Raw genomic sequence first — 26,819 nt, forward strand, 5'->3', positions numbered from 1 at the left:
TGGGTCGGGGACCATCCCATGGTCATCTTACAATCAAACATTTCTGGTTATCAGATAATCTAGGAATAATAAATATAATCTATAGAGAAAGAAAACAAGCACACATGCATACACACATGCATATGGCACACAATCTAGGTGACATGGATTGTGTGATATTACAGTATTTTTTTCCTGTTTACCATCAAGTCAGAGACAAGTTACATGTTCATTATTGAGGTCCATTTTTGAAGAAATTTGTCCTCTTTTTTATTAAAATATCCGTTCCTGATCCGGTCCTGTGCATAGTTCCAATAAGTCGCCTTCTGTATTTTCCGCCCAGCGGAAACGACTCATAATATACTATAAATAGCTGCATCCAAAATCCCCACAAATCGTCGGAGGACCAAAAGAAGCCAAAACGTCTGCGATCTTATATATGTATGAAGATAAACTTTTATTTAAATAGCACACGTATTCATCAACAATCTCACTAAAAAAAAATCAAGGATAATTCATATTCCAAAAACATAGCATATCTGCACATAACATTAAGATAAATCCCTCAAATGTGTAAGAATGTAATGTGTAATACGTGTTCATTTCAGGCAGCCTGGTACCCTGGCAAATGTGAATCATAATGGGTAGCCAGGGTACCAGGCTAATTTCCAGGTAGCGTACAACTTTCTTTTTCAAATAACTGAATTATGGAATATCGAAATTAACCGAAATGTTCCTATTGTCGTGGGGATTTTGTGCTCGGCTATTCGGAGAATAAAGTCAGCTTATGTCATCCCAGTATGGCGTCAGCATTTCACATTGCTTAAAGCGCAGTAAGTTGTATTTATGTCTGTATTTCTTTCATTTATCATTGTGACTTGGTGGTGCTTGATACGAATATTGTTGATTATCAGTATGTCAATGTTGTACCCAGGAAAGTATCGCACTGTGACACAAGCTGGAATTTTAGGGTCTTGAAAGGTATGCTCTTAACTTCGTTTCAGGTTCTCGTTTTAAGGTCAAACCTTGATTATAAACAACTATACGATCTCTACTTTTGTCCAGTAATTAAGTTATGATGTGTATACTTCATTTGACTGATTAAAGGGTTTGGCTGGGATGGGTTGGTTAGTGGTTAGGTAGTCCGAGTTTTCTCTGACCCTTGTCATCCCATTTTTGATATTTGGATATTTATGTTGGGGTGTAGGGTCAGAGTCCATTCCCTATTGAAAAGTTGGAATTCTCGACACCATTTTGTGTCGGCATGGGGTAGCCGCTTACTAGCCGGCCCAGCAAGCTTGAACGACTTTTCATCGAGATATACCTGATTGAAATTAATAGGAATATGATTTATTTTTTCAGAAATCGTGAGCATAGCATTCGTCATGTCTTTAATCCGCTGACAGACGAGACGAAAGTGCATCGTTGCAGAAATTTGACTTGGATCTGTCCATTTGCATCCCGAGTCTTATGACTATACAAATCTCGCAACCAGCCTGTCAATGACATCAGAGGTCATATAGTCACATGATGTCGACAGTAAATTTCCAAATTTGTTATACATAGAATTTGGACATATTATACAGAAGTTAGTTAATGTTCGTAAATAAATATAATGCACACTTAATTCTCAACATATTTATTCTGAGAACAACGACCAGAATCCTGTAGGTATCGCAGCAGGGTGGTGAAAACCATTTTCAAGAAGTACCGAACACGTGTCAGCGATGTTTTAGCAGGTGTCACGCGACTACCACACTGACAGGTGCTCTCTGCGTAGTGAATCTGGTTTTCTTCAAATTGCTGCAACATTTACGGATTTTTGGTCGTTGTTTGCACAATAAATATTTTGAGAAGTTTATGTTTTTTCATTTTTCTAAAAAAAATGCGTGACTTTCATTTATATGTTCGAACCACAGAGAGGGTGAACAGACCTATTGCTGAAGCGTCATTTTGAAAACTAAAACCTCATACGAAAAAAAAAACAAAAAAAAAACGCTAAACCAAAGCCTCTGACCTTAACAGAGTTTCTCTAATTGGGTTAGTTTTTTGTTACTTTGTCTTTTGTCGTTTGTTTTTTTTTAAATTTGTATGTGCGTTTTGTTTACCGCGGGATGTTTCATTGAGGTCGCACCCCCTCTGTTGCTATAATTAAATCATCATTGTATCAACTTAAACAGCTAGATTAGCTAGAGAAAGATTAGAGACAATCAAAAAGTTTTTGCCTGTTCGTGATTCTCTTAGACAAAAACTTCAAGAACTTCAAGAATCTCGAGTTGAAAATGTAGAAGGTACAGAACAATTATTTAAACCCATTACAAAAGGTTACTGAAAGAGTTGCAGAAGCTACTGAAGGTCTTCTTTCAGCGTTAAAAGAAACTGCTGAGCAAAGTGAAAAAATGGCAAAAAAGAACTAAACAAATTAAAAAGATTTTACGAGATCTTCCAGGTGAAAAAGCTGCTGCTCAACCTCCACCTGCTTCTCAGCTTGAAGAACTTGAAGGTGCTGTTGTAAAAGAACCAGAACCAAAAAACAAAAACAAGCAGGAATCAGAACTAAATCAAATGATAAATGTTTCGAGATGTATATTTTCTACATAAAAGGTATTGAAGAGGTAAGATTACCTGCACTTGCCGTGGACAGTTATGATAATAGAAAAGTATTTCTGAAACCTGAGTACGCTAATAAATATGTAAATCGTGAAGCCTGGTACAAGTGGATTTATAAAGTATACCATGAAACTAATAATGTCAACAATGATGATCCAAAATATATTGAATTTATTGATGGGATAAATAAACAACTTGAAAGCTTACAACGACCACAAAAACGACAACGACCACAACAAAAACAAAACCAACAATCAAAGCAACCAGTCCAAATAACAAGTGAGGAAGAACGAGAACCTAGAGCAGAAGTAATTGATAAAGTTTATGATAAATATTTTGGTCCAAAAACAGGAAGCGGCCTTATTACTTGTCTTGACAGTGTTCTCGCCGATGTTGACCGATTGGAACATTTGATCGGAGGAAAAGGTGCAGGAAAAAATTCTCCAGAAATTATTAATGAAATATCTGATATTTGTCGAAGAATATTTACAGGCGGTGTTATGGATCGTAATGTTTATCATTCTCTCATTAAGGAAATTGTCGATGATTATTACAGCGACTGAAAACAACTGATCAGCACGTAATTTAAAAATGCTTATACGTAATGCTCAACGTAGGCCTGTATTAGTTAGGGGAGTAAACTCACGATTGCCAACTTACAAAGTGATTTACGGAGATGGACTTGGTGATGTTGTTCAGGGTTTATTTAAGAGAATAGCTCCAAAAGCAATACCGATTGCAAAACAATTAGGGATGAAAGCTATTGAAACTATTCGCGATAAAGGTATTGGTGCTGTTGGTAATGTTGGTGGTAAAGCATTTTCAGCAATCAAAGAAAGATTAGCTCGATTAGTACGAAGAAAAACACAACCAGTAAAATTACCCAGTACTGAAGTTATGCATGCAAACATTAGTAAAATAATCAATCAGGCTGCAAATAAAAAACTAGCAGAGTTGGCTGATATACCCCAGTCAGAAAAAGAAAAACATATAACGGCAAGTTTAATAGCAGGAAGTGGTCTTCGTGTTAGACGATAACAATTATAATAAAATGTTCAAACGTATATCTGATCAAGCGTTCGATATGAACGCACCAGTTCTCAAAGATGAATCTATACGTGATTATCAGTATTATTCTTATGACGCACGACAACCAGATCAGCGTGGTTGAATTTAATTACAAGTTCAAGATACAAGCATATATTTCTTACCTGCTGAAGCGTTTATTGAAGTAGAAGGGGAACTTTTGAAAGCTGATAATACAGAATATAATGCCAATGATAAGTTTCGTTAATAATGGCATCATGGCGTTGTTTGACAGTGCTGCGTACATGATTGATGGAAATAATATTGAAAATATTCAAAAAAGACGTCGATGTTGCTCCAACAATAATAGGTCTAGCAAGATATTCTAATGATTATATAAGATCAGATGGCCCGTCAATGATGTTTGCTAAAGACACTACTGACTTTCCTGACAACAGATAGTATATTATAGTACAAACAAGAAACGCTGCAAACACCGCTGATGTTGACTCACAACCTGTAATGTTTAGCATTAAAGCACGCTTCAACTTAGATTGTACAATACGTAGATCGATGTTAAGAGGTAATAGAAGATTTTCATGTGCGATTCCACTGTCTCACATCTTTGGATCTTGCAGAAATGTAAGAAAGGTTATTTTCGGGGGCAAACACATAGTTGTACTTGTAAGAAAGGCTACTGATGATGATGCTGTTTGGCGAGAAGGTGTTGGCGTTGATGCTGGTAATGTATTACTAACAAAGTTTTCGTTGTGGATGCCGGTACTGATTCCATCGCTTGCTGAAGATGAAAAACTAATTGCTTTTATGAATTCAGGTGGTAAATCATTATTATCATGGTTAACAACAACTACAGACAGTGTTCAAAGTACCGTTAATGGTTTATTCACGTGACATATAGCATTTCAGCAAGGTATTTCTGCACCAAGGCATATTTTCTTTGTTTTTCAAAACACTGAACGAGTAACTCGCAAGAAGAAAGTCCAATGATATTTGACAAACTTGGAGTTTCTGAAGTTTCACTGAGGGTAAATGGACATCAAGAACCAGCCGAAGATATATTATTAAATTTTGAATTAAATCATGTAGCACGTGACATTTATGGTACGTGATCAAAATATAAATACTGGTTTGCAAATATCACAACTAGATGTTACAACTCTGTGTCCGATTTATTACTTTTCGCTGGAACATCTTGATTTATCTAGACAATCTGTCGTTGATATTCACTTTCGAGCTCGAGTAAATAGAAACACTGGAGTTGTTCCTTATTACAGAGCAGTTGCTATTATACTCCACTTTGGTATTCAACATTACCAACACAAACACTAACTGATCTGCCAATGTGTGGTCGTGAAGTAATTAATGTACTCAATGCTATATCTTTATCAACATCACCACATCACAATGTTGTGCACGATTATACAATTAGCCGTTAATCGTTTTAAACAGATCTTAAAGTATAATGGTTGATATTTACGGAAGATCTTCTTCTATCAAAGACAAGAACAAAAAGATGATATTGATTTGTCAAATTACGCGACTAAAGATGAACTCGTTGATAGTATGAACCTCTTTGGAGTTGACCGAGATGAAGTTGTTATTTTTCAAGATAATCACGTTGTTTGAAAGACGAATGGAATGACATAGTTCGTAAAGATCTCGGCGCAACCACGGATAATATTCCATATTTACCAATGACGGAAACATCAGAAACTCGAGTATCTCAATACTAACTATTAGAAATGAAATTGCAAAAAGCGTTGCTAATCGTTTGCGATCTACCGATGATATAATGACAGGTGAATTCAGCATGAATGGAAATAAAATAGTTGTTTTAAGAGATCCAACATCTGATGAAGATGCTGCAACAAAAAAATATGTAGACTTAGTAGATACTGAATTGACCACGATACGAGCTGAGTATGACGTTCACGTAAATATGTTAACAAATTTTCGTAGAAATTTTATAAAAATTAATGAAATCGCAGAGGAATTCTTTGGAAGTCCGTTGACTGTTGACGTAAAACTCGGCGATATTAACACAAAACTCGGCGATATTAAAACAGCTATGTCAGATATTGAAACGATTAATAAACGATTAGGTGTTATCGGATATCCTAAATCATTTTCAGAGTTAATCCCGATAACGCAGAGTAATATCGATGATATTAGAAAAAGACTAGAAGATGTTATAAGTGGAATTCCTGATATCGTTAAAAAACATTAATCTGATTAAAATTTCCGACAAGCAGATTATCAACCTGGTATATACAGTAGCGTCTGACCAAGCATTATGGTTACCACTCAGTAAAACCATTGCATATCGCGCTGAGGTTACCGGTGTATACAGGCTTTCTGTACTCGGTGTTGTAACATTTAAAATATCTACCACGATTTCACGGCCTTGTCCACTGACTCCGTCAGGTGGATCTCCTGGATCTATGTTAGTGATGTTAAATCAAAACGACTAGGAAACATTGCTGTGGAACCCGGAAAAAAATATACTCGGCTTGATTTATTATTGGTGTCTTAAATTAGACGCTGAATTCCCACCTAATTAAAATATGAGCATTACGATCAACGTTCAACGTTTTAGTTACAATCAAGCACGTGAATGGCAAACAAAATTTAAAAATATCGTTGACGAGTATATAGTAAAAATAAAAAGAATATCGCAGACGTGAAGTTATCGTTGACATAACTGTTTATTCAGCGTCTGCTGCTATTGCTGCAGCCGGCGTATTGTTATCAACAATAATAATAACATCACCAGCAGTTGTAACAATTTGTGTTTCAGCTGCAACAACGATATCCGGTATTCTTAATATCATTGCAAAAACATATGCACGTGTAGAAATGCAAAATTGCATGATTATATAATAAAATTACAGCGACGTTAGCATACTCCAAATTATCCTCGTTATTTTCAGCAAGTGTTAGCGACGGAAAAATATCAGATTGTGAGTTCACGGATATGATTAAAAGTTATGAAGACTCAATGACTGTGACTGATTTAGAAAATCAGGATTTATATAAGAACGTCAACTCCGAACGAGCTACTTCAGCAGATTGTCGTTAATACAACTCCGTCAAAAGCTACGATGATATCGGTAAGCTCAACTAAACTGAATTTAATGTTAATTTTCCAACTGCAATTACAGCGAAAAAAATTGCACTAGCACAAGTACGAGTATATCACAATTGGCCAAATATCAGATCAAAATCATTCGGTGGATTACCAGCAAATAATTAACTTATACTTGCAAATAAAAATAAAAATAATAGAGCACACAGGACTGGAACGTTGTCAGAATTCAAACAGGTAATTATCAAATCGAACAAATTAATGACGAATTCCGGCGCAGAATAAAATCTTTAAGTGGAAAAGAATCAAAAATAGCTATAACAGTTCACGAACCAACTTTATTAGCTGCAATTGAAATCTTTTCTCCAGATTATGTTGTTGTGGTTCTAGGGTCTAACGCTACTTTTCTGCACAAGATAGGCTATACATGGCGGCCAGTATAACTGGTGGAGGAATAACCCTGGAAAACCCAGGGAAGAACCACCGACCCACAGATTATGTTGTCGATATTTATCAATCATCGATAAGATCTATCCTTGGTTGGTCTGAAATTCCTCCAAAATGTAAAGGACCACCAGAACCAAAGTTAGATGAATTTCTCACAGATAAGAAAAAAAATGTGTAATAACTCCAGAATATCAAGAAGAATTTCCATGGAAAGTTTATAGCTAGTCAGCCTATTGTATTACTTCTGATGGTACGAAGCTTCCTTAAATACCAGTAGGTCTTTCTAGGGTATCTTATGAATATAAAGTTGAAAATTATTCTAATGCGATTAACTCTGAATACTCTAAATCACTTACAGGTCTTCGAAATCTCTTTTTGTCTCTATCTCAATATTATAATGGTGATATAAAACAACAACAAATTGAAACTATAGAGCATTTAATCAAGTTGTATCAGACATCGATTATCTTAATACATTTCACACTGAGACATTAAAATTTTACATTGAGAAAATCCATAATGCAGATAATTATATAGGAGACTTACAAATAAGAACATTTCTAAATAGTCATAAAATAACCGAAGCAGATCTAGAAACATTTATAATACCAGAATTTAGAACTGACGAGCTGAAAAAAATCCCTCAACGATATTATTAATGAGTTTTTCCCTAAAATTGCTGAGTCATGAAAAAATAGCCCTACCAGCATCTCTTCTGAAATTTAACAATGATCCAAATGGAAGAGGTCGTCATATTTCACCAGGAATTGTAAATATAGCCTCAACGATCGCAGTTAATCTTGTTTGTGATGCAATGGATGGCCGTTATCAAATAGGTCTTGAAAAAAATCAATTCAAGCTCAATAAGGATATATTTTATATACTTTTACACCTCAGGTACCTTCTGAATATTTGATTGTACAAGAACCGATCAATCCGGTTTATCTACGATGTCGTAATCATTTATTGTCAGGAATAGACTTCCAACTTACTGACCAATTCGGTTATTTAATCGATATACGTGGAGAAACTTTTAAATACAAATCTCTACGTAAAATCTTAACGAGATATTTTTGTAGAGTGTTTTACAATAAATTATTTAATCAAGAGATATTATATAATGAACGAACATATGAGAGTTTTTATAAACGACAAAGACATGCATGAAAACACCATCACAACAATAATGACACAGCCCTCAGTCAATACAGAACAATTTAGTGTTAATAAAGTTATTGATGAATACAGCAACGAAGACTTTTCTTGACGTAGGAACAATTAAATAAACTGCGGCGAGAACATATCATGATCACGTGTGATAGAGATCAGATTATGAATTATATACATTCTTGCATTCAATTTGATTAGATTAAAAAACAATGTTTAATTCTGAATAAAAAAAACTGATTTCATTAAATTGATGGGTATATTACCATAAACTAAGATAAAAAAATTACACAGTGTATTTTTTTTTGTTCTCGGGAAGAATAAAAGTTACACACACACACACACACACACACACACACACTCACACACACACACACACACACACACACACACATATATATATATATATATATATATATATATATATATATATATATATATATATATATATATATATATATATATATATATATATAATGTAAAGATGTCTTAATTTTATTATGGATGAATTTGAGAGATTATCTAAAATTAATCCTTCTAAAGATAAATTTAATCTTGACAGAATATCCCCCGACTTACCAATGCGAGCTCTGGTTGATCCGACGAATAAAAGTTTAATTAATAGTATTCATGACGCAAAGAAAGAATTTAGCAAGGATGGTGCATCTCGTGTGGTCGACGTTCAAAATCATACGTAACACCGATGGTGTCGACAAAGTCGACGATACTACAATAAACGATAAACAAGCGGCAATCGAAGATATTTTTTTCAGAGTAAAGTTTATTGTATTAACAGAAACGAGCAGTAATACTTGAATATCAGTAACAAACGTGACACTGTCCTTCGTAGTGACAAAATTGTTATATTAAGTAATAATTCCAACCAGGAATGTTTTACTGGTATTGACAAACTGTATTATAAAAGAGCGTATCCTGTAAATGCGGTTATTCATGGAATTTATCCGATAAATGATAAACCCAGCGTTAATAATCTGAAACCGATGTAATGTTCAAAAATGAATTCTGTAGCCGAACTAGTAACTGAACATTTTACCAACGCGACACGTAGAAACGGTTTAATGGCCAAAAGACGTAAAATAATAAACGAATGGGGAGAAATAGTTAAAGATACCGGAGCATCTGTCAAAGACGTGGTTGAGCGAGGAAAGAAATTAAAATTTTCAGTAACGGTAAGAACAATAACCGGAGAGATTTTATACGAATCAAAGTGTAAATCGAAAGGAGCTTCGATTGAAATTATTGGTCATAATGCGCATGCGTGGACTAATGCAGTAACAATATTTCCACGAAATAGAATTGTTAAATTTTACCAAGGGGATAAATTTGATTTTATTAACGAAATAAGAAAGAATGATCCTGTTTTAGTGTGGTTACTTCAAAGTTCAGATAATGGAAATTATGAACAACTTGTACGACCTAATGGCGTTATTTATCGTACAGAATCTCTCCATGAAGAAATAAAAAAATATTGCGCGGCGATATCTATCGCTGAATATACCCCATGAGCCTGACGATGTCATGGCTGAACAATTACTGAGTAATTGTTTTACCGTTCCGTCAGTTGCTGCTCATTTTGCTAGAGAGAAAAATTCGTGGCAACCAACACGATTGGATTATCTTGAAGAAATACAACGCAGCTATGTCGAATACGGACACGTTGGATTAAGGAATACTGAATAAGATTATAGATATGTTATTTCAGTTGATATGGTTGCATGTTATCCGGGACGTTTTCTTGGAATGGGAGAGTGTTCTAAGTATTTTGAGCGATTTGGACATCCTACACACAAAATGACCAGAGTGTCTATAAACGGAACATTACCGGATTTTGATATAACTGGATTCGTTTGCATCGAATCATTTGAGTTTGCTGAAAATCTTCATCCGATTTCTTATGTTTGCTTTGGCAAACATTTTTCAGAAAAAATGTGGGCACCAACAGTATTGTTACGGTATATGCTTGATGTGAAAACCATTATTGTTAACAGTGAGTGAAGCAATTATATCATATCGTCCGCAGAAAGAAGTTTGGTTTCCACAACAAAAGAAATATTCTGATGATGAAAATCCTGATATAACTGATTTTGAGAATAAAATAGTAAAAGATCTTGGCAGAAAAAAATCGGCAAATTCACCCAAGGAGGATCATATGATCATCAGTAATATATTACAAGATTTATTATAGATGATGCTCAACTAGATTTTATAATTGCTGATACAACGAATAGAAATACGTTTATAAGTCGAAGTAATATTAATTTATCAGACGGAACTAAATTAGGTATAAATGTGAGTTACCCTGATGGTGAGTCACCGCAGTTTACTCATTTAGGATCTTCAATGTTCGCGTACGTTTTGATAAATCTATTATCAGTGATAAACATATTTCCTGATACCGCGGTTAGAGTCGCGACGGATTCATTTTATATCAATAAACGAAATTACAGGATTGCTGGAACAACTACATGTCGGCACTTATGCATCACGGGGTGAATGGAAAATAAAACAAGAAAGTATACTTAATTATTCTGAATCCGCCGAAGTTGAAATTAAGGGTATTTAGTACCAAAAAATCAGATATCAAAATTGTCGTCAGCACCATCTGTATTTGATCCTGTAGCTAGACATAAAAGTTTATCTCAGTGAGCCTGGAGTTTTGGTAAAACAACTCGTGTGATCGAATTTTTCTTGAACAGTTGTTCAGAAATAGTTGTATTAACACCTACACCCGAACTCGCAAGAGAAATGAGAGAAAGAAATATTAAATCATGAACTTATCATAAATTATTTGATGGAAGGGAGATAAATGGACTCTTGAACGAATGGATATATATATATATATATATATATATATATATATATATATATATATATATATATATATATATATATATATATATATATATATATATTCCAAGGATTATTGTTTTGGATGAAATATGCACTGTTTCATTAGAAACGTTAAAAATATTTCTTGATTGGTTTTTGACGAATAATACTGATGTAATAATGTGCGGTGATCATGGTCAACCAACACCTTTTGTTGAATTATCGCCACATATATGGCTGATGAATTTTGTAGATTATTATGAAGAAATTACTTATGATCAAAGAGCACTTGATCCAGAATTAAGAGAGTTTAAGAAATTAATCAGACTACAACCGAATAAAATTCAGTGTGCAATAATGCGTGAAATAATTTCAGAAACTCCTATAAACAATTTTTGGATGATTTGCTAGTTGCAAGTAGAAAGATAGTTCATGATACACAACAACAATCATTTATGTTACATAAAAATATTTTTTCAAATCTACACGTACCATTATATTATCTACCGGTTGATACGCGACGGCATTATATCGACGTTGATATACCAGGATCATTAAATGATATTGTCTTAGTTGCTATCAGGATTGTTGAAAGCGCGTTAACTATGGAAAAAACTCAATGGACGCTAGGATACGCAGTGACAATTCATTCTTCACAAGGATTAACTATCTCTGATACAAATGTTTGGATTGTCAATGCTCGTATTGAATGGTCAAATTTAGTTTATCACGCAGTGTCTCGAGTCAGAAGAATATCTCAGCTGCGGAGAATTGTCAAATACTTTACAGAAACTACTGGCAATAATGATGTTATTGACAATGATATAGTAAGATTTTTTTTAAAGTTATAAACAGAGTGACAAATAAAAAAACGCGACTTCTCAATGCTAACATTATCATGACATTGAAACAACAGCAAAATAATCATCGTGCGAGCTGTAACACAGTAATATTGTGGAAGTATTCAAATAATAATCCATGACAATTTACTGTATACATAATTAATAATAATTTTGGTCATACATGCAAAAACGTGATGCTGGCCTGTCTTGAATGTAATCGACGTCGAAGTGCTAGTTTACAAAAGTGAATGCGGTGGTAATTGTGTGTCTTCAGGAATTACTTGTAATTGTTCGCGTGCAAATCCAGGTTGAGGAGCAGCTGAATCTAATATGTAGATTGCATGTCTACCCGTGGATTTTACCACGCTAGAACATGTTTGTTTTGTAATACTCCAAATAGGACCAGTCACTCTTTTTTACCACCTTCAAGTTCACCTGGTTCAGATAAATATCTTCCAGTAACATTACCTAATACTGGTTGTTTTGAAAAATCGTGTCGTTGTATTGGTATGTTTTTTTTTTTTTTTTTTTTTTTTTTTTTTTTTTTTTTTGCAATTGCATTAATAGCTTTCATATAAGTTGTTCGAGTAATTTCAGTATTTAATGCATTTATCACACTTGGTAATCTTGCAACCCATTCGCGGGATCTCGTATCATTCTGAATTTTTTACTTTGTATATTGATATCGGAATAACCGCTCAGCAAATGTTCGATGAAATCATCCAACACTTGCCTGATCACGATGAAATGCAGTATGTCCTCGTCTATTTTTGACGTTATGCTTTTGCATCAGAGATGATACTGCACGAATAAATTCCTTGCCAGGATCAACTTGTAATAGTTGTGGCCATCGTAATGGTCCTAGTTGATAAATTCGTTCAAAAGCAGAAGAAACTTCAGTTGCTGTTTTAGTTGATAATGGTACAGCTTCCTTATATCTACTTGCAACGTCAACGACAGTTAACGCGTATTTGTATGTTGATTGACGTCTACCAATTTTAATAGTATCATGTGGTAAAAAGAAAATATCTGCTTCATGAACTTCATTAGTAATGATGACATCAAAATATACATTCTGACTTTTTTTATAGGTGGTGGTAGATAAATTTGCCATATTGCCTGTCGTGCTAACCATTTTTCAGCAGCAGAATGTGTAACATTTGCTGCATCATCGAGTTTACAAATCGCTGCTCTACCCCTCCAGTATCCATTATTTAAAAAATCGGTTGATTAATTACCGGCTCCGAAAAATAATTTACCTTTCATCGCAGATCTTACCAACCAATTAGCTAATGATTTTCTGAAATATTTATTTTTTATGGAATTTAATCAAGAATCAACTTCACATCTGCAATATGTCGTTGTTGCAGATCTTTACTTTTATAAGCCACATCATGAGCGTGACATGCTCGATCAATATCATTTATGGGATACTCTCCAGGTCTTGGTTGATCTTCGATATCAAGTCTGGTTCCAGGACCACAATAATCATATCCAGGAATGTGTTTTTCTCCTGGGTATTTAGCCCATGGAGTTGCTGGTAATTTTCCTGATGAAATAACGATGCTGCCACCAATTTTTTTATTAGAAATAAATTCATATTTATTTGTACCACATTTTACACATTTACCTGTATGTGCACGCTTTTTATATTTTGTTAATATTGTTGTCAATTTACTTGTGGGGGTGGATGCTACATCGAACACAATAGAGATCGATATTATTTATTATATTTCTACAACATGGATGTCGTTGATTTCTCAGCGATACGAAAACAAGAGCCAGTCAAACATATTTCAGCATTACCGAATTCCATTATAATGATAATAATAGGTCCATCTGGGTCTGGTAAAACACAGTTATTACTTAATTTGATAATGAGATGGTTGAAATGGGATACGTTATATTTAGTAGCTGTCAGCTGATGATCAGAGATGTTACGATGTATTTAAAGATTTTAATGAAAATGCAAAGTTATTAAATGAAGATGGTGATGATATTGTTAATTTTATAACTGATTTTGATGAAGCACCGTCCGTAGATGAATTAGATGGATTTATTAATAATCGTGTAGTATACGACGACGTAATGTTAGATAAACATATCCGGCAAGAATATTTTCTCACGGCAGGCATACAAATACTGATGTGATTTATGTTACTCAACGATACCCACACATACCTAAAGTGATCAGAGATAATTGTAATATTTTAGTTTTGTTTAATGGAGTTGATACGCATATTTTGAGAAACATTCATCAGACTTGGTGTAGTGGGGATATGGGCATGATTAAGTTACAAAATTTCTTTTCAAACGCACAATCTACTCCACACGGATTCATAACAATAAATTGACACGATCCCAGAACAAGATATTTGGTTGATATAATAATGATTTAATTATAGCAGCGGAGAGGGTGCGACCTCAGTGAAACATCCTGCGGTAAACAAAACGCACATACAAATTTAGAAAAACACAAACGACAAAGACAAAATAAATAAAAAACTAACCCAATTAAAGAAACTCTGGGTAAAGTCAGAGGCTTTGGTTTAGCGTTATTACGCTTATATTTTTCATTTGTTTTCTTATGAGGTTTTAGTTTTCAAAATGACGTTTCTGCAGAAGGTCTGTTCACCCTCTCTGCTGCTGTTTGAACTGTTTTCCTACAGCTACACTAGAAATAGTTTATTGTTATCACGTGACTGTATGACCTCTGATGTCATTGACATGTTGGTTAAGAGAGTTGTGTAGTCACGTGACTAGGAATTGACAACGGCCAGATCCAGGTCAAATTTCAGCAACGATGTACTTTCGTCTCGTCTGTCAGCTGATTAAAGACTTAACGAATGTTATGATCGCAATTTCTGAGAAAATAAATCGTATTCTTATCGATTTTATGCAGGTATATATTGTTGCATGGTCGTTCAAGTTTTCTGGGCCGGCTAGTAAGCGGCTACCCCTTGCCGACACCAAATGGTGTCGAGAATTCCAACTTTTCGATAGGGAATGGACCCTACACACCAACATAAATGTCCAAATATCAAAGATGGGGTGGCAAGGGTCAGAAGAAACTCGGACTAGCGGTTAGGTAGAATTTTTAAGAGGTAGTGCTACAAAACTATAGTTTCTGCGTCAGTCCCCGTTTGTTTGTAAACAACCCCCAACCAATTTCAATAACGAATTTTTTTTTTTCATGTGATAAAAATTAAACAGAAGTTGCTTAACGGAGTTTCCATAGTAATACGCACCATATTGCGTACACTATGGGCGAATCTATTTTCCTGAGACAAAAATGTGACGTAGTTCATCCTGTTCAGTAACTATAGTTATAGCCCTTTGCGCGCATGGACATTACACCACTTGTAACATTCACGTGAAAGGCAAATTTGTAGTTATCATTCTTATCCTTTGCTTGATTCGACATTGTAAATATTGGAACAGACGACGTAGTATTTACCTTCAGTGTACATACATGGGTAGCTGTGCATATATCCCTTCGCTGAAAATGGACTTATCCAGGAACTGAATATGACCGGCGAGCAAGGTCGTCTTTTAACACTTAAAACGTGTAAAATGTAACTGTGTTAGGCTCCCACCTACCCCCAGCCCCAGGTCATATTCAGGTTTGACGTGATAAACCAATGAATGAACTAAGTTCTGTGCATTTTTAAAAAAATCTCATGTATGCTTTTCGTTTTTCAAATCGGTAGGGATGTACAAACATACGTGAAGGTATAATCAGACTTTAGAACGTAGGATAAATAAAACGAGCATGGGCGAGGGAGGTTGAACTGTGCTACTTTTTAAACTGCATCTTGATACAGTGCTCGTAAATTGGAATGACTAGAACAAGGGACTCCAACTGATTACTGTTTCATTGTATCATATATGTCATTGTCGATAGAAAACATCATGCTTGTGTGATTTGCATCTTTAACATAGCATTAATAATTTTTCAGTCATATCGCTACGATGTCTGCTGTGTGGCAGTTTATAGTGATGTCTAGCACTGGGGCATAATTCCCCACCCAGCCACATTATCCTGACACCAGGCCGACCAGTCCTAACACTAATCTCTTAATGCCAAGTGAGGGAGCTGCTAGTACCATTGTTATAAGTCTTTGGTATGACTCGGCCAGGGTTCGAACCCGCGACCTCTTGCATCACACAAATCACATATTTTGATTCTCATATTTGGTAAAGATATGGTCGCGACTAAACATATTTAAAACGAACTGCCGACAGCACTATAACTAGCATGCCCCTTTAATCAATCACAAGTCAAAGTTTGCATGTTTCCCACAAAATATGCCCCAGAATCCAAAGCATGTAAAACCAGAACTTTCATGAAGTAATTGATTGTTTACATTTGTAGAGCAACTGTTCGCAGAAAAAAAGGCTTTATCTTCAGATCAAATTACAATGTCGTCTCATCGTGGCAATGCTTTTCGCCTTTTATCATATAAGAAAACATTATTACAATGTTCATGAAAAGAGGAAGATACGTATTTCGTACCTTTAACCAGATTGTGAAAAATTCAGGTATTTTTTAAAGTTAATCAGGTGAGTTTTATGCAGATTGACTTATTTTTGTTTCATAAAGTGACATCCCATGCGTGGACAGCTTGCTTTCCAAGTTGAAGGAAATAATATCAAAAGGCAAAACTTTAACTGAAACCAGAAGTAAAACTCCTCTGCCTGTGATTTGATCTCAGAATCAATGTGCTGAGCGAATGTTTTGCGGCAAGCGAATATCTGTGTTCTTTAATAAGACATCATAAGTATGGACAGTCTTTATCACAAAATTATGGAGATGCAAAACAAGACCCCCCCCCCAACTTTTTTTTTAACGAACATCTAAGTCTCTAGTTCGATCACAAGCAGGGCCGGCGCTACCATATAGGCAAACTAGGCAGCCGCCTAGGGCGCTGATATCAGGGGGCGCATATTTTTTTTATTATTGTTTATAAATTTGGAAATTGATATTTTCGGGGGGGGGGGGGGCGCCAGAATCTAACCTTGCCTAGAGCGCCAGATAATCTGGCCGGGTCTGGCGCCGACCCTGATCACAACGTTAAAAGTTTCAACCAGGGTAGCAGATTAAATTAACTTTCATTTAACATGAGAGACAATACGGATGAATGTAATTCAAGAGCAGTTGAAGGAAATTTACGGTAAGGAAATGAAAGAATTTTATATCCCAAAACAAAACAGCAATGTTCGGGAATGTTACTGGTACGTTTCAGATATCCACCTAGGTGGGCTCCACAAAAAGTAAAAGTTTGGTATATTTACAAACACTAGATTCACCAGTTTTATTTATAGAAAAGGGAGAAAAAAATTAATATCCAAATATTTTTATGTGAGCAGTAAGTCGTTGCAAATTATGTCATTATATGCAAGCAAATTTAGATGGAAGAAGTGCTGATCTAAATTGTGCAAAGCACTGCTTGAACAAAACCTACAGCTAATAAAGTACTGACAGCCAAATAAAATCCCCTCATTGATATGCCCATGTTTCAGCTGAAGTAGTTAGGTCCTTACTCAATAATCATCAAATAATGCCATACTTTTTACCCGACTAATCATGCCCGACTAATATTTTAATAAAGTTTTTGTATCGAATGCGTGAATGGCGAAACAATGGTATCAACTTCTGCGGACATAGTCGTCGTTGTCGTCTTCAGCAATACCAAGATGTTGTAATTATGCTTTCGAAAGTGATGCAACTTCTACACCAGTTACTTTATTGAATTAAAACGTCATTGTAATATAATTAAACCAAGGGCGTCAGTCTGTAACATGCTGATGGGGCTAAGGAATTCGCGTTGAATAAGTGTTAATGTGTGTTGTATATTTAAATTAATTGTTTGTTTGTTAGTTTTAAAAAAAATCATTACATGTTATAGTAATGTAACATTGTATGCTGCTCTTGACCTTGTCCAAAACTGAGTTTATTTCTGCTTGACCTGGTTGACTTTTTTATTTTAATTTCTGTTAATAACTAATACATAGCTAAATTATTCTCTCTGTGCATGGGCTTAATACTTGTACTTCTTCTTAATAGAAGAAGTAAATATATTCATTTGGGTCTGAGCTTTTGAATTTTCTGAGTGTAATCCAGGTTATGGTTTTGATTTTGTAAACATCAAGATCATTGTAGAAAGTATTTTTCCTATTAGGTAATGTTTTTTTTAGGAAATGCTAATTGTGACCTGAAGTGAAGTAGAGAAGTATATAATCTTGTAATTGCGAGGACTTGGTCATTTGTGCTTTAACATCTAGCACTTTCTAGTTGTATTATATTGTGACCAGTCGGGCTGAATTTTTGTCTTTCAAATTATTGAATTAAAGTGATCATTTTCTCTGGAAATACAAAAGTGCTGTTCTAAAATTCTTGGAAAAAGACATTCTCTTGAATTCATATTGAATTCAATCCTGGAATTATATTACTGTGATTCAACAAAAGACTGTTGACACATCAACACTCTATACGCTATAACAGACACGTCATCGCCTTCAGTTTTTGGATTTCTTCGGGACTTATACTGAGTTTTATTCAGGACTTTCAATTATTAGGACTCGCGTCTGTAATTCTTGGATTATTTTGGGATTTAATTCACAATACCATAAGTTCTTTTTTTCTCATTTTCAATTTTGTATTCTAGGGAAATAAATTATTTTTTAAATTTTACAATGCTTGTTGTCTTTCATCCTTTTCTGTTAGCTATTTTTGGAGCATAGACTCGTAACAAAGGTTATATGTTCCATAATTTATGCCACGTTGTATTTGACTGCATTTTCTCTGCAACTATTTGGTATATAGTGATTTGGTATACTACGTTACACTGTAGTGGAGTACTACTTGCCATCTGCAAAATCGGACGTAGTGACCTACTATTTATGCACGAGGTAGTACGCTAAGGTTTCGCATTTACCTCTGTTTCCCTGACGTTATCGAATTCTGCGTTAAGTTTTATATTTTCAAATGAACTTCAGTAGTTTGTATTTATAGTGTTTTTTCGTTGGTCATTGTTCTCTTAGACATAATCATCCCCGTTTATTAAGATTGAAAATGCAATAATAATAATAATAATAATAATAGTAATAATTATAGCAACTAGGACATAAACAAAGGCATAAAACGAACGTCCTTTGACACGTCCACAGTTGATTATTTCCTGTCAACAACCGAAAAGTGTATAAAGTGGTAAGTTTTAAAAAAAATAGTTATGTTACTTTGATTTTCAACTTTGGTTAAACATTTCCACTTTTCTTGAATTTAGGTTAGCAATTAAGCGGAACAATACGTATACAAATATGCACAAATTCGGATTATATCTTGTTATATTAATAGATTAAAAGTCTATTTTTGTAAAGTTACTAATCATTGTTATAATCGAGAAGTTTCTAAAGGTAAGTATTGGTTTTTCCACTATACGTATAAAAATATGCACGAGTTCGGATTATACCTTGTTATATTAATAGATTAAAACCAAGAAAAAGGTCTATTTTTAAATTTACTAATCAATGTTATAATGGAGAATTTTCTAAAGGTAAGTATTGGTTTTTCCACTAGAAAAAATTATTTAAATCGTTTCTTTTTTTACACCTCTCGTTATGAATGTGCTAATGCTATATTGTACTTGTTATAAGATAACATCCCTTCCGAATTTTAATGACAGATTCAGTAGTTTTCGTAGATTGATATACATTCAACGCAATATGCTATATCTGGGAGTTGAAAAATTAGCTTGGACTACTTGTACAACTATGTGGCAAATAGTTGCGCACGCATGAAATGTTTGCATACGTGGTGAGTTGATAAACCAAAGTTTCAAGAACGTGTTGTTGAGATAATTTTATCACCTTTTGGACTTCGTGTAAAATGGAAAATATACGCGCACACAAATATGGCCAGTAATGCTGGAACTTAGAATGCACGTTAGGTACATGGCCCAGTAACACAGAAAAACGATGTTCAGTGATTCCATTAGGCAGGTAGGTAAGAAATTCTAACACTTATTCAGGTATTACTTTCTTTTAAGAACTGTAATGCATCTGTGTCACTTAATAACTGATCAACAACCTTTTAAAAATGTTACACTTTTCTCGATGCTACAAATATATTTGGTTTTGTGTACAAAAATAGCAATATGACGACAAGGGAAACGTATCGGTACCAAGTGTCACCAAATTCCTGGATATGATTCTATATATAGCATGTATTTTTAAACTTGGAAACTACGAGGGTTATTCCTGTTCTATTTTGATAGATTGATAGAAAGACCAACATGAAACATCGTATTGTTGTGACGTCTAAAAGTAAGTAACAAGACAAGGTAAACCAACTTTCCAAATTATAAATTTATTTAAATGAAATATAAAAACAAAGTGAAAGACTTAAAAAATAACTTACATTATATTCCTTGAATATTATGATAAATTGCACTGTGAAGATATAACCAATCCGGAAACTGCCCAAAGGTATTCTGAATGAAGGTTCTAATGTATTCATGTACTACCGTGCTAACACCGCTGAAGAATGGCAACTCTAAATCCACCGAATACGTTACGATGGTCTTTTTGCCTCCTCCGTTTCGGGCATGTTGAATCCATTTGTCTTCCTTGTCGCACAAGTAATGTCGCCAGCCTAGGGCTTTGACCGAGTACTGACGTTTGACAAAGTTGGTCGTTTGAGGGCTGATGACAGCCAGGGTGTTTTCGGGCATGAATCGTTGGCAGTACACTAAGGAGCACGCTTTGGTAATGATGCAGGCTTCGTTCAAAGGATCGATCCCTCCGTGTTCCATGAACAGTTCTCGAAATTTTCCACAGCAACGCCGTAAAATGTCCACGTCAGAACGACAATATTTTAATATTTCTTCCTGAAGGTCGAAGGGGTCCGAGGCGTGAGTCTGGTACCAAGCGTAGAAAGCTTCTCGTTGTTCGGTACGCATGTTGCGGGGTCATAGTCGTGAGCCTCAGGCAAATGGAGTAGAAAGGCGTGTTGATTGGCTTCGGTATTGAAAAAGTGCGGAAATAGAGTTTGGCCGTTTCTGTCATTCCAAACGTTTTAGGCATTCGGCTCAATGGCATGGCCATGTAATTCATCGAATCTTCAAACTGCACTTGTCCCACTTGCATGGAAATGATTTTGGCTCCGTTCAATGTGACTTTAGGACGTTCGGTACTTGCTCCGTATGGTATCAGAAAAGAAACTGTCCATCGTATCCCGAGAAATTGTGAGCCATCACCGTGGCATAGCGATGACAATCTCCATAACGTTCGATTTCCTCTTGTCTCCACGTCTCGTCGATGGGGTCTAAGATCCATCGGGCGAAATCGGCCAGCGTGTTAGGTCCCCGAAAGATTTTGTCACGTCCTCCATGAATCTTGATGCAGTGAGGGCAGTGACTAAAGATATGTTCTTGGATGCACTTCTCGCACGCTCGATGAGCCACGCAGAAATTAGGAATGTGAATATCGGCCTCTTGCATGCAATCGAAATCGAAAAAGATGAAATTGCCTTTTATCTGGTTATCTTCTTCTTGATCATAGGACTGGTAGTTCTGAATAAATCATTCGTGTTCCAAGTCCACGAATTGGCGACAAATATGACATCGTTTCTTTCCTCGACATACGGGTGACTTGGCACTATTGGTACGTATGCCTTGTCCACAAGTAGGGCACAATCTCAGTAGTTGACAAGTATGTTTCCGCTGTGAACCTTGCGTCTTCAAATGTTGTTGGTAACAGGTAGGGCTGACAAAAGTGCGATGACAAGTTGCGCAATGCACTTGTTGTCCTTCGTCCAGATATGGTTTAGAGGCCAAACATCCTGAGCATTTCGATCCACAATGCTTGTACTGCTCTCGATTGTTATAGCCATAGTCATATTTCTCACAATAATATATGTATCCCAGGAATCCAGTGTTAATGGTAATGGTATCAAAATGTTCATTGTGATGATAGACGTGAATGTATTTTTCGTCATTGAAATTTGTGCCTCGAAACAACAGAGGTCCACGCATTTCTTGAGGGTTCACTTTCAAGGTGTAGCGTGGAGCTAAGACGTCTTGCAATTTTTGCATTTCAGGAATGCCACAGGGTGTGTCTTTAGACAGGTCAGTTTGTTGTAACAGGAGTTCTGCTTCTTTTTGTTGTTTGGCTCGGTCCGATTGTTGAATAGTTTTCCAGGCTCTTTTCCATTCTACCGTGTCGTTCTTGTCGGCATACGTTCATCCTACGACGATGGCACGGGCGAAACACATCTTGTCTTGAAGGTTATTAATTTGGACGAGGCTCTTTTTGGTGCTGAGAAGGTTGTCCTCCAATAACACCTTTTTGCGTCCTGTCTCTTGGGAAAGAGACACGTCGGTCATGAATAGTGTCACTTTTCCATCGGTGATGTCAAACTTGTCATTGGATTGTTGTACGTGTTGAATCTTGTCGATGACTTTGGAAGGTGTCAATTCTGCTGTGCTGCTAAACTCGATCCTAATGGTGACTTCATACTGTCGTGATGAATAGAAAGTCTCAAGCGATCGTCTGCTTTGGCTTCACATTGTCGTCAGTGTGGTTAACAAAAAATCCCATACATCGGTGATGAACTCTTCTGCTTTCTCCAGCGGTACGTCGTACGTGAAATCTTTAAACTTTCACAGTGTAAGTGTAACCCGTAGTTCTAAATTTTCTAGAGGAGCGCATTTCCGTCTCTCAAATGTGGTAATACTTTTCGGGTGATTCTGGTGGACTTTGGTTTGGAGTAGGCTCTCTCTGTCTGGTCGCAGACGTGGAAGGTGTTGGTTCAGGTTCGCTCATGTCTTCGATTTGAGCGAACACTTCTTTTCGTGTGTGAGGCGATACGTCATGTCGCTGCCTCTTATATTCTTCTTCTCTCTCACTGAAATCGTAGGATCATTTCATCTCGATTGCTGATTCAGAAATGATTTAACCAAGTTTGTTCTCTCCATGTATACCCTCTCTACCGCTTGTTGTCACAGTGACTTGGTATATTTAACAAGGCAAGTGAAAGGCAAACATATCGGAACCCAACGACAGCGGTGTGTCATAAACACCTCATGCATCTTGACGACCATTACATTCAAACCCTACCACGAAAGAAAAATCGTTGCAATAAAAAAAAAACAACAGACAGTTGGTGTCCTCAAGAGAGCTAAAGACGGCACTATGCCGTTAGGACATGTACGTACTCCAGAAAATCACTCTACTCGACAACGATTCTCTCAGTCACTTATACTTTGTCGCTGACCACGATGTCTACCAACACACGTTTTTCTTCACTTGATATTTTTTTAAAAAAATACTGAACCCGTCTTTAAAAGAACTATCCTTTTTCTACAGCAGCGACGGCGTCTCCTCCTGCTGTTACCACTGTTGCTGCACCTGCAAAGGTGATCTTTCCTAAGACCAAAGTATGAGACAGAGCAAGTAAATTGTGAAGTTTAGTGGATGTATCTAAATAACAATTGTCAAGCCCCTGTGTTCCACTTCTGTTTATAACAATACCTTGTGATATTTCACATTTTCTAAAGTGAAATCTTTACAAGCCGTACAAAAGTTATATGACTTTGGCTTTTGACACTTGCACAGACTCTTCACTTAAGTGTCACGAGAAAATTGTTTATCCAATTTTTACCATTTTCCAAAAAAACTTACACACTTGCAACGTGACCAGAAATCTGTACTTTATTTATGGATATCCCACAGACAAGTCCAAACATATATAGCTGGTCAAGAACGTTAGGATTATCCACTCATTTTTTCAGAAATATCAAATTTTTTATGCGTATTTTCCCTCTTCCAGTCTTTATTAGTGCTTAGGTATGTACAAATAATGTTGAAAAAAAAATGAATTTTTGAATTCAGGTTTCTCTCTGGCAGATTACATTTACATACCTTCCTAAGTGCATCAATGGACAGACAGCTTGTGTTATCATCCGTAAGGTTCACTGTACTTTAGTTTATTTACTTCATACAAACCCCAGATTCACTAGTTTGAACAGAATAAACCTACCACTCAATACTGTATCATTTCTCTACCTATGCGAATGTGTGTACGTCAAAATGTCCAGGTGAGAAAATATTTTGTTTTGGTCAGTTTCAAAACGCGAACAATAATGGTACGGTTGACTATTTGATGTGGCAAGAACAAATGTTACGTTACACAAGACAGGATTGTAAGTTCACATTCCAGTCAGTCTGCACTGCAATGGTAAAAACGCAAGAGACTTGGCAAAACAATGTGTCAGTCGTTAGAAGCAATTGTATTGGATACATATATTTTCTACCACCTTAGCTTCGAATCTATTTCTTTCGCGCTTCGCACAGTGACCAGATAAGACATGTTTTCTGCTCCTGAACACTACACTACTTGCCTTGAATTCAGAACCAAAACAAATGTGCCACTCATTGTAAGCGACTTCATTGGCTAACCGATATTTTCCACCGTCTTAGCTTCAAATCGCTTTCAGTTGTTATTCGCACCGCGAGAGGATCAGACGTGTTTTTCTGTACCTGACCACTAGTCACTTCACAAACAATAAAACTAATGCACAATCGTACTATGGGCGACTCGTGGAAATAATCATGGCATGTTTGGATGTACTATTCTGTGAGAAATTTTTACATCGACGTTTTTGACAATGTTTTTAATAGGCTTTGTCTCCAGTTCACTCTTGTGATATTTGACAATAGTGTTTTTCCTTTAAGAGTAATTATTTCAATGAGATGTGTGGTTTTGATATTTCGTAAGGAAAATATACCATACAAACGTAATATTCGTGATATTTTTAAAAGTAGGAATAGCCATCTCTCTCTCTCCGTCAAAGTAATTTTGATTGAAATCTAATTTAATTTGTTCCCGTTTGAAGATACGTCTCCAAAACTGTGGACAGTAGTCACCATAAGTACGTGAACTGTACAGTTTGTCGTGTAATTTGTTTTTCAAAAAGTTATACCCTAAAAATTGTAGAACGATTTTTTTCTTCCATCAGTAAATCGTTGGATGAAATAAAATCTTGAGTTGACTTGAGCTTGTACATCTCGGATATCTTAGCTTTATCCTATTTTGACACAGCATGTGTCACTGAAAAATTTTTCTAACATTAGATCTACCGTTTTTCACAAAGGCAGCAAACACGGCTTTTTCAAGAATGACGCGAGTGACATTGCACCGTATAACCCTGACTATGGTTAACTCTGAACTGTAAAACCAAAACATGCTTTCAGAAAATAAGTAACAATGCTCGACATATTTTCTACTCCTATAACCCGCGGCCCGCGAGCTGATTTTAAATGGCCCGCCAGAGCTCGAGCAGCTATATAGTCGCTGCTTTTTCGTTTTCTACTGCGGCCCTCGGCTTCAAGAAATACATTTTTCAGTGGCCCATGATGTCAAAAAGGTTGGACAGCACTGGTTTAGACTGTGGGTAGAAGAAGGCGCGTTTTGAAGCTGCTTTTTTCCCGACCTTAGATTTGTGAAAATTTGGCAACATTGTTTGTAGTATTTGCTGCAAAACACATGACATCTCTTAAATTTGGGATATGTTAAGCAAATCAGTCGACATCAAATATCACACAACCTTTTTTATATACGAAATTGATGAATGAATGAAAACAACGAACATTTTTCACATAGAATGTATGGCTGTCTTCATTATCTTTGTCTTATAATACCGCAAGAAAATAACAACCGAAAATGGTGTCCTACGTTTGTATTTTTTTTACCACTCTTTCTTTCTTTCGTTCTTTCTTTCTGTAATGTTAAGAATGTCTGTCGTACGTCTGTGTGTTATGAAAATTATGTTTTACAATCTATTAGCGCCAAACGCGACTTTGAGAAAAATTTAGAACGATGACATAGAGACGCGTCTGTGTTAGCTTTCGCTTACACACATATCGTTTGTACCAAATTTTGATAAAGAAATAGCAACTATTGACGTAAATCAATTAATTTTACTGTGCAGGTGTATGTCATCGTTCTAAATTTTTCTGAAAGTCACTTTTGGGGCTAATAGAGTGTAAAACAAAATTTTCATAACACAGACGCACGCACGCACTCGCACAAGTGTTACTGCATTGGGTGAGTAGAACGGGCGGCACTTTAGTCTGAAGTGTTTTCAGAGATGTGCAGACAAGAAAATGTGTCGGCTGCAAAAGATAATTTTATTTGTGCTAACGCCAATCACTAACCAAAACCACCCTAGTCAATCTGGCCCCTGTGGCGATAAAAGGTGCAAAACCTGTCAGCATATGATAGAGACCAAGACATTTTCTAGAACAGTGACTAGAGAAAAATTAAACATGCATGGTTCAAACAAAACGTCCAAAACAGAGAATGTCATTTATCTCATCACATGTGAGATCTGTAGCCTTCAGTATGTCAGAGAAAGCTACACAAAAGGATCAGCCTTCATAGATCTGATTGGATGACAGAGAAGCTGTACAGAAGCCCGGTTGCAGAACACTTCTCCCCTGGCCACACTTTCAGTGATGTAACACTTATTGCTGTTGCTCACAACTCCAACTGGAGTCACCAAAATAGGAAAGAAAAGAAATCTTACTGGATACGCCGCCTTAGAACATTGAAACCAAGGGGTTTAAACCAAGAAGACTAGAGAAAGACAACCATGCACAAATAAAATTATCTTTGCAGCCGACACATTTTCTTTTAAATAATTCTCTAAATTGGCTTAATAGCATATGACTACTATAACAATGAAATATCCGGGATATAAACTGCGCTTACATAAATTTACATAAAATAA

At 35.8% G+C, this 26,819-nt stretch overlaps 1 protein-coding gene across 4 annotated transcripts in view; it reads left to right on the forward strand.

The window, feature by feature from the left end:
* The first annotated feature begins 705 nt into the window (after positions 1–705).
* Positions 706–26,819, forward strand: part of LOC149806907 (uncharacterized) — a 70,436-nt gene continuing 44,322 nt past the window's right edge. For 2 of the 4 annotated variants that reach the window (XR_016421303.1, XM_089959520.1), the window contains exons 1-2: positions 714–812; positions 20,304–20,352. The gene's annotated coding sequence lies outside the window, so the exon portion shown is untranslated. The other 2 variants (XM_089959529.1, XM_089959540.1) reach the window with 2 other exon arrangements.

This window comes from Sinohyriopsis cumingii, chromosome 1, assembly GCF_028554795.1.
Source record: "Sinohyriopsis cumingii isolate HCF-2022 chromosome 1, ASM2855479v2, whole genome shotgun sequence".
Taxonomy (NCBI): domain Eukaryota; kingdom Metazoa; phylum Mollusca; class Bivalvia; order Unionida; family Unionidae; genus Sinohyriopsis; species Sinohyriopsis cumingii.